Source organism: Mastomys coucha, chromosome X (genome assembly GCF_008632895.1).
Source record: "Mastomys coucha isolate ucsf_1 chromosome X, UCSF_Mcou_1, whole genome shotgun sequence".
NCBI classification, from domain to species: domain Eukaryota; kingdom Metazoa; phylum Chordata; class Mammalia; order Rodentia; family Muridae; genus Mastomys; species Mastomys coucha.
Genome location: NC_045030.1, coordinates 133038792 through 133047640, shown reverse-complemented (window position 1 = coordinate 133047640; position 8849 = coordinate 133038792). Strand labels below are relative to the sequence as shown.

The 8849-nt window shown below is 39.0% G+C and overlaps 1 pseudogene; it reads right to left on the bottom strand.

Moving 5' to 3' along the window:
• Nucleotides 1-2018: 2018 nt before the first annotated feature.
• Nucleotides 2019-3817, bottom strand: LOC116095987 (annotated as a pseudogene).
• Between the last annotated feature and the right edge of the window lie 5032 nt (nucleotides 3818-8849).

Below are 8849 nucleotides of genomic sequence, written 5' to 3'. Positions count from 1 at the left end.
CCATTTATTTCCAAGGCCACTTTTTGCTGGATATATGATTACTTAGGTTTTGTGCTTTCAGTGATTTGATCTGGCATTCTTTTGCCTTTTGCCCTCCATGACTTCTAGTGAGAAATGAAATATCTGTATGCCCTTTCTGCTTTCAAAAGTCTATCTTTGGTATTGACTACTAACAGTTTGTTTATGACATGTGGCTCAATCTGAATTCATTCTACTTTGAATTGGGTTTCTTCAATGTGTAGATTAAGTCACTATTGTGGATGTCAGCAAGTGCTGGCTGACAGGAGCCTGAGATAGCTGTCTGCTGAGAGGCTCTGACAGTACCTGACTAATACAGAAGTAGAGGCTCAGAGCCATCCATTGGACTGAGTACAGGGTCCCCAGTGAAGGAGCTAGAAAAAGGACCCAAGGAGCTGAAGGGTTTGCAGCCCCTTAGGAGGAACAACAATATGAACTAATCAGTACCCTCAGAGCTCTCAGGGACTAACCCACCAACCAAAGAGTACACATGGAGGGACTCATGACTCCAGCAGCATATGTAGCAGAGGATGGCCAAGTCAGTCATCAATGGGAGGAAAGGCCCTGGGTCCTGTGAAGGTTCTATGTCCCAGTGTAGGAGAATGCCAGGGTGGGGAGGTGGAAGGAGTGAGGGAGGGTAGGGGAATACCCTTATAGAAGCAGGAGGAGGAGGATGGGATAGGGGGGTTTGTGGAGGGGAAACCAGGAAAGGGGATAACATTTGAAATGTAAATAAAGAAAATATCCAATAAAAATTTTTAAAAACAATTTTTCATCACATTTGGGAATTTTGAGATGCTTTGCATGCATTTTTGCCCTGTTCTTTCCCCTTTTTGGACTTGCATAATGAACTTTAACATAGCCCACTCCTCTGAGGCTCTGTTAGATTTTCTTCAGGCTTTTGCCGTTTTGATCTTCACACTTGATAATCTCAATTGCTCTATATTCAAGTTCACTGACTCTTCTGTCCTCCATTTACTCCAGTCTACTTTGAAGTCTTCTGTTCCATTTTAGAGTTTTTCAATTAGAGTTATTTTATAATTTCCACTTGGTCCATCTTTCATTCTTTCTCCATCTTTACAGATACATTTCACATTAGTATAGAAAGAAATATCATTCTCATACTTCTTAGTTCTATAAACATAACTTCCATTTGTTTTTCTTGAAGATATTAATATTATGAAGAAAATAATTGACACAGCTCACTAATGTCCAATGATAAGCTGAAACATAAATTCCCTGCCCCCAAGTACATAAAATTGATCTAAAGTGGATCAATATGCATAACAAGTTTATATTAAAAATCATTCTTTATGCATACTTCTCATATGCTCATAAAGCACTCAATGTAAAACAAATGAAAAAGCTTGTTTTATGTTTGAATTCAGTTAATGCCCTAAGATTCACAAGTTTAAAGCATTTACCAGTACCATTGTGTCAGGTGAACATGATAACCACCACACTATGGAAACTCATAACCAGTACCATTGTGTTTCAAAATTCTATAGTACTTTATATATTGATAATCAAAATAAAAAACTGAATATGTAAAATGGTCTAAATATCGTTAATACACTTTCTAACCTATTGTTTTTTATAATTTCAGACTTGCCAAATGTTTTCAGTAATTTGAGTAACCAAATAGTAATACCTGAGGTATCAAAATAGTCATATTTATTCAGGTTTAAAACTACAATTTCTATTCTAAAAATATGGAGGAACCCATGCAATACATGTTTTTTTTTGTTTGTTTGTTTTTGTTTTTTGGTTTGTTTTTCTTTTTGGTTTTTCGAGACAGGGTTTCTCTGTGTAGCCCTGGCTGTCCTGGAACTCACTCTGTAGACCAGGGTGGCCTCGAACTCAGAAATCCGCCTGCCTCTGCCTCCCAAGTGCTGGGATTAAATGCATGCGCCACCACAGCCCGGCCATGCAATATATGTTAATGGTTATTTTTTCCAACTTCCTGTGCTCACAGTTACACTGTCTACAGCATGACCTCATTACATCATCATTAATGCACCCTCTTCACCAGTGGCATCTTGGGAAATCTGTAGGTTCTTTAGCATTTCAACCTGGTAACTCAAGGCATGTTTCCATGTTTTGTGTCACTTTCCACAGGGATAGCTGAGTATAACTATTGATGATTTTTTCCTAATTGCCTCATTTTCACAATCCTCAAGGAAATCTTAGTATATCTTTATTCATCTAGATCCATGTTTTCTCTAAGTGTTGCAAGCTCTTTTAGTTTTCACTTCATACAATGTTGATCCAGTACAATTCTAGTTCTTGTTGATTAATACCACATCTGAAACTCTGAATTCATTTTACTAACATGATCACCATTTAAGTTACAGTTCACCAAAACAAACCCCAGCACTGGGACACCAGGGTCTAGAAGGCTTCAAAATTTTGTATTTATTTCAGATGCTTATTGTACCCAGATTTTCTCCATGTCATACTTCTAAAATTGCATTCTGAAAGATGCACTACATTTTACATCTTGACTGTACTGCATCCCTTCACAATTAATTCTTCCAGATGTTTGGGGTGGCATGGACTGTGGACAAGATGATTCCAGAAATTGCTTACATCAATATCTGCAATATTGTTGGGATCTATGAGATAAATGGTAACTCAAGTGTTCATACATACCTATTTCATATTCCCCAGGCTTGTTACCAGTCTCTCTCTCTCCCTCTCCCTCTCCCTCTCCCTTTCTCCCTCTCTCTCACCCTCTTCCTCTCCCTCTCCTCCCTCTCCCTCTCCCTCTCCCTCTCCCTCTCTCTCCCTCTCTCTCTCTCCCTCTCTCTCCCTCTCTCTCTCTCTCTCTCTCTCGTGTGTGTGTGTGTGTGTGTGTGTACCAGTTTTGAATACAGATTGACAGATAGTATCCTTGCATGTTAGAACAATTTCCACAGGGGGAAAAGTGTTTTGGAACTGTGTGTATTACTGTGGATATCCTGAGAGATCAATCTTCAGGATGTTTTGTATCTAGAGGGAACTATACACTGGAGAAATTCTATCTTTAGAGTACATTGTTTTCAAGAATAATAACAAACTGGCCCATCATGAATTTCTTTTCTTTTTTTCTTTTTTCTTTTCTTTCTTTTTTGTTTTTCTTTTTTTAGTGGCTGGAGAGGCAGCCGTGGGTGCTAGGAACTGAACTCTTATATTTTTGGTTGTGAGCCTAGCCTTTAATGGCTGAGCCATCTCTCCAGACTTCATGAATTTCTTTGATATGAAGTATGTTTTGATGCATTTCAAATTCAGAATCATCTGTTCCAGATAGTACAAACTCTTTAGTTTTGTGCCATCCTTTGCCTGACTTCAATCATAGCCATCCAGTAATCCTTAGCTTTTGCTCTATGGCAGTCTCTAGCACATTTGGAACGAAAAGGTATAGTCCAGCACAGATACTCACTGAAGGATAACACCATTCATCTCCTCTTTCTGAATAGCCAATTTAACTTCAAGGCTTTTAGCATGGGCTCAACCCAAACAAATCCTGCACCCACAAGCTCTGCTTTACTCAGGAGAACTTTGATTTTTTTTTTTCCCAACACAAAGAAAGCAATGAATTCTAAAGCACACTGTACCCAAGTTCCTGGTGACTGAAAATATCTTTGACATTGTTTGCAGAAAGGAATTAAGAGCTGTTTCAGAATGCCTTAGCTGCTGTCTACTTACTTCACAAACAGACCACACAAATATCGACAGGACTCCAACTAATTGTGCTACCATACTCATAGCATAAAATCATGTGCAGAGCTACAGTTAATGAATTTGTCATATACTTCATGTTTTTGTATGTGGGATACCTCACATACACGTCTAAATTCATAGTAATTCAGCAGCAAAATAAACTCCTGCTTCCTTTTCAGTAGCCCTTTCAGATGTCCCTTATTAGGTCCCTTAATGTATTTCTTTTTTAAAAAGTATATTTATTTATTTTAAGTATACGAGTATACTGTAGCTATCTTCAGACACACCAGAAGAGGGCATCGGATTCCATTACAGATGGTTGTGAGCCACCGTGTGCTCAATGGGAATTGAACTCAGGACCTCTGGAAGGGCAGTCAGTGCTCTTAACCATCTTTCTACCCCTCCTCTGTGTATTTCAAATGACATATTTACAGTTCTTGTCTAACTCCAATGGCCTGAGCTTCTTTGAAGATAGCTTCATTTCACCACCTTTTTGTTTTTTAGCCTATGTATGTATGTATTGGTCATAGTTTCTGTGTGGGCTATTTTTATGTATCATAGTTTTTGTTGAAAAAGAAATGTTTTAAACACTGTAATTTACAACTATAGAAGTAATGTATTGTGATAACCTCCAAAAGGCTTGCTGCTTTTTGCTATCGTTTATTTATTGACTTTTGTGACCTAAATCTTTAAGGCTTTCTTCCTTGCAATGTGGGACCAATGAAACATTTGCTCTTTCAACTTATTGGTCAGGTAGTTTGGGGAGAACTACTTCTTTAAAGTTCCCAAATCAACGACTCTCCTAGCCTTTGCCAAGGAGAGTGTGTGGAGTTGGGGACCTGCATTGCCACTCAGAAAGACAATTGCAAATTCTGTTTAGACATCACTCCCGACTTATACAGAGCCTCAAGATCAGCTGGGTTGAAAAGCCAGATCCCTCTCTGGGTTTTCCTGGGTAGATGTGCTATATAATAAATATGCCTTCCCTGGGTGAAATCACTCGGCACACTTAGAGATTAATAAAAGAAAAACTCTTTAATAATATTGTATGTCCAGCTTTGGCTAATGCTCAAAGAGGAGCCAGCATAGAATATATTTTCCTAACGTTTATACACCTTACACATATGCACTCCACAAACACTATCATCCTTAATTCTCTTTCAGGTCCTGGCCCCATGTTACAGTTTGAACAATTTAAACAGGGACAGGCGCCAGTAAGTCTGGCCCCTATGGCAGACTGGAAACTTACACAGCCAAGATACTGACTACTGCCAGAATCAGTTTAAGTACACCAGCATTGTTCTTTACAAACAGTTGCTACCCAATCTTATCTTGCCCACCTGGCTGAATTACCACTTTCTCAAAAGAGATCTGGTTCTTTAGGCCACTTGATAAAAACATGGTCTTTGATATGGAGATGGACCTAATGGCTGGTTTTAAGTCAGGGTTGTCTCCTGGCTCATAGGAATGGGGCCTAAAGGTTATCAGTTTGGGTGAACAATCATTTACATCCCTGCATCCTAAAGTCTCAAAGTCTCTCTTATCTCTAGCAGGCCTGGTTAGCAAGTTACTTATCTTCCGGGGTAGTTCTCCTTAAGTTTTGCTTATGTGGCTTAAAGTCTCCTAAGCAAGTCTGTTAGTAAATTCTTCTTAACATCAGTTCTATTACTTTTGAGTTTCTTGTACATCAAAAATGCAGTTCTGAGCAGGCACACACATTCGAAGGACTATGTTGATATTTAAAAAAACAAGCGACAAAGCAAACAAAAATCCAAAACCAAATCAAACCAACACACACACACACACACACACACACACACACACACACACACACAATAACAAACAAAAACTTTGTACATCTCATTCTCTGGCTTTTCATTTTAAAATTTTTGACAGCTTGTTTTTGTCCCAAGTGTTTTGAACAGCCCCAGGCTGCTGCTGTGTTAAGCTATAGCCCCTGATTGGTTTTGACAGTGCTTCTAGGGAAAAGTCTTTTCACACTGAATAAACTCAGAGTCAAGTCGAATAAAGATAGGCCTTGGGGAAGGAATTTTCCAGGGAACTTTCAGACATAGTAACATAGCAGTTCACTGAATTTGGAACTTTGCAGAAAGTGAAAATTCTTCCCCCACCCCACTGGAGGGGGTTGTTGGGGTTGTTGGGGTGCTGATTTTCACAGACATGCTAAGATGGTCTGTTTTGAAGCCTACCATGTGATTGAGGAAAAGGAAAACAACTACACTCACTGTTCTTAACAAAATTCAACATTTTTGTGACTACAGGCTCTTTGGATATTACTAGTCTTCAGTTAAATTCTAAAATTAAAAAAAAAAAAAAAGCAGCGTTGACCTCTTTTGATAGAATTCTCTACCTGGCAGTTTTCAATACAGTGGCACTACCACAAATGGTATTGAAGACAGCACCATCTGAACTTTTCAAGCAGCATGAACTGAGCTGGCACTTCTAGCAACTATACCGTCTAAATCTGTGATATTTGTCTGCAGAAAAACTTTCATTTATGTGATATAGATTGTCCATGAAACTCTGTAATTATAAACATTGGTCTCCATTTAAAATGTGCCACAACTGAAATGACTATATTTAGAAATAGGTTCATAAAACATGCAGACAATATGGTAGAAATATACATAGTATATATAGCAACTTTTACTATTTAAATCTTCTGAGTGCAATTTCAGATCACAATTGTTCTCTGGTAATTTTACACATAGTGATAGCTCATGCTACTGTATCAGCATGATTGATTAAATACTGACACTGTGATATTTAAAAATGACTTTTGGGACTTGTAACACTTAATATTTAACCCCAAAGATGTTTGGTATAAAAGTTGGAGGGGAATATTCAGATTTAGAATTATGAGCCCGTAATCTCAGCATTCAGGAGCAACAGGCAGGAAGACTTCGCTGCTAAGGCCAGCCTGGGCTACACAAGACCTTGTTTACAAAAGCAACAGAAATGCTTGTAAGGCTCTCACCTCTGTGATGACTGACCTGGACAAGAAAAGAACAACGTAAGAATTCTCACCTCCCCACCATTCTATTCGACTCATGACATTCCTTCTCCCACCCAATTTCCTTATTTTTCTTTGTGAGTTTATCTTCCATATAAAGGTCCTTCAACAATCGAATTCTGATTTATATAGGTTCAAACTTCCACATTATAATTTGTTGCATGCATGTCATTGTGACTACCTTCTTTCCCACCATAGTTTTGAGGCACTTCTCTGTGCTATTGTAGAAATCTGTGATTGGCTCATTTTTATTGTTGTACAGTGTTCTATTACATAATATAGCACAGTTTGTCTGTCTTAACTGTGATGGACATCCTGAGTGTTTTTAATGTTTGACAGTTGTAAAGCAGTACTGTCATGGATATGCTTAAGCTTACCTTCTAGTGTACATAGCACTTGAATTCTGTCTGACTTACTTAAGAAACTGTATATCAATAGTTTCCTGCACCATTGTATCTATGGGTTTGGCTTGTATTCAGACAGTAAAAAAGGGAATTTTCCATTGGACATCTGGTGTGATGAGACTAGAGGTCAGAGGATGAGAGGTGAGAAGGCACTTTCTTTCCCTCTACTCTACGCACATCTTAACTATGACAGTATTTATACCACCACGAGAACCAGGATTGGTCACCTCTAGTATATGAGATAATGTATACCGTGGTGTGTATGTGCATGTATGTGAGCACACACACTTGTGTGTATGTGTGTGCACATGTGTTACATACGTGTGGGTGGGGTGTTCATGTGTGTGTTAGATGTTTTTGTCTCTGTGACAAAAAAATCCTGAGGTCATAAAGAAATAGAACACAGATCTGAGCTCCTTGTTTCAGCGATTTAAATCTGTGATTACGTGCTTTTAATAAGTCTGTGTGGTAGGCAGAAGCATTATCACAGAGAGGCAAGGAAGACAGAAGTCGCTTGCCTTATAGGTAGGAAGCACAGAGTGGCAGGAAGAAACCAGAGACAAGATGATGTTCTTCAAGTGCATGGTCTCAGTGGCCTACTTCGTGCATATAACTCATAGCTGGACTAATGGATTGCATCACGATGTTCTCCACTGTAAAATGAAAATAGCATTATTTAAAAGGCAATTGTTGAAGGGTTAGCTGAGTTGGAATTCTTCATGTATGTAACAGAGTTATTAAGTTAGTCTTAGTGTGGAGCGAACACAACTCACTGAACTGAGCATTTCAAAGAGTATTTTGAGATGTTTGATTTTTAAGTACTTGTTTTTGATTACTTGGGAAAAGCATAGAGTGGGCTGGAGAGATGACTCAGCAGTCAAGAAAGAGCCCTTGTTTCTCTCCGGAAGACAAGGATTCAGTTCCTAACACCTGTGTGGTGACTCACCATCATTCACAACTCCCAATTCCTGGCGATCCAATGACCTCTCCCGACCCCTGAGGGCAGCAGGTGTGTACCTGCTGCACAAACCTACTGATGAGCAAAACCCTCTTGCAAATACAATTTTAAACAATCTTTTTTTAAAAAAGGTTAAAAAATATAAAAGCAGGGACTAGCACTAAGGTCACTCTCTCTTTAGTTGTCAGGGTTCTGCAGAGTGACAAAATAAAGTCCATTTGCTCATCTCGTGGTTCAGAAACTTAGACCATACACACTCTTTTTCAGAGAGTGCCATCACCAGCATTTTTGTTATCCATCCAAACCGAGACAATTAAAAAAAAAGCCTAACATTTGTCATCTGAGATTAGGAGGCCAAAGTAGTACTGCATGTCTTGCCTCTTGGTCCCACTTGTTGGGATACTGTGTCTCAATTTTCTCCCATGTAGCTGTTCTTTTTCCATCAGGAAACTTGCATAGTGGTCAAACCCAAAAGCTATCAGGGTCTTTTCAGATCTAGTCTCAGCTTATTCCTTGTTGCATCCCACCCGTCCAACCAATCCCAGGACTAGCCTGTATCCAAAACAACCTCTTCGGCTGGGTGTAGTCACTCACACTTTTCATCCCAGGACTTGAGAGAGACTTAGAAGCAAGTGGATCTCTGTGAGTTCGAGGCCAGCTCGGTCTACAGAGTAAGTTCAAGGACGGCCAGGCCTACAAAGAGAAATTCTGTCTCCAAAAAAGTTCAAATAAA